We start from the raw sequence: 1,317 nt of genomic DNA on the forward strand, positions 1-1,317 counted from the left end.
ACATCTAAGTTAAGCTGCAATATATGCCATTGTTGTTCTTGGGTTGGATACACTGTAACTCTGCAGCATCTCCTATAACACTGATCCCTCCATGTCGGGGTGGACTGACCCTTTAAGTGGGCGGAGCTGTGTGCGGTGTTCCCTCGCCCGGTGACATGAATGGGAGGAGGAGGGGAGCTGCATTGTTGATTACAGTTACCATAGCAGACATAGACAAAGCAAGACGATCTGCCCGGAGGAAACTCAATAGGACTCGGCCATAGAGGCCATGAGAGAGAGATCCCTGCCGGGGACGTAGGACTTCCCACAGGTAGGTCCTCCTGTCCTGACCCGCCACAAGGAACGGACTACAACCCCCAACATTCCCAACTACATCACACCACACGACTCTGCCCTGTATACCCATCATTGTGTCCCCGGGAACACTGGTCCCTTCCTGTCCTGACCCGCCACAAGGAACGGACTACAACCCCAACATTCCCAACTACATCACACCACACGACTCTGCCCTGTATACCCGTCATTGTGTCACTTCCTGTCCTGACTCTCATAGGGGATGACAGTTCTGTGTGTCACACTCTATGGGCACAGAAGTATCACTTTGTTCCATCTCAGTGCTGCTGATCTCCTCCGGCTTCTTTCACACACTTCCAAGCATGGCCTCCACTAGACCTCTGAAGGTGCGCTGTGGTATCTGGATGACCCCCCTAATATTGAGTAGGTCCCCCTTCTCCTGACCCGTCCAGACATGGACCCCACTAGACCTCTGAAGGTGCGCTGTGGTATCTGGATGACCCCCCTAATATTGAGTAGGTCCCCCTTCTCCTGACCCGTCCAGGCATGGACCCCACTAGACCCCTGGAGGCATGCTGTGCTATCCGGCACCGAGGCGTCAGTAGCAGATCCTTGAAGTCCTGTAAGCTGTGAGGTGATCGGCCTCCATGGATCGGACTTCCAGCACATCCCACAGATGATCGATTGGACTGAGATCTGGAGAATCTGGGGTCATCACCTCAGACTCGTTGTTGTGTTCCTCAAACCATTCTTGGACCATTTTTGCAGTGTGGCCGGGCGCATTATCCTGCTGAGAGGTCCCTGCCATCAGGGAACACCGTGTCCATGAAGGGGGGGACTTGGTCAGGGACAATGTTTAGGTCGGTGGTCCGTGTGACCTTTCTATCAGAACCAGCGATGACGTCTTCAGCAATTCGATCTCCAGTATCTCTTCTATTGGCTCGGACCACACGGACCAGACTTCCCTCCCCGCCCCCATCCATCAATGAGCCTTGGCCACCTATGACCCTGTCACCGGTTCAC

Source organism: Nanorana parkeri, unplaced genomic scaffold, assembly GCF_000935625.1.
Source record: "Nanorana parkeri isolate BGI_ZX_2015 unplaced genomic scaffold, ASM93562v1 scaffold911, whole genome shotgun sequence".
Classification (NCBI taxonomy): domain Eukaryota; kingdom Metazoa; phylum Chordata; class Amphibia; order Anura; family Dicroglossidae; genus Nanorana; species Nanorana parkeri.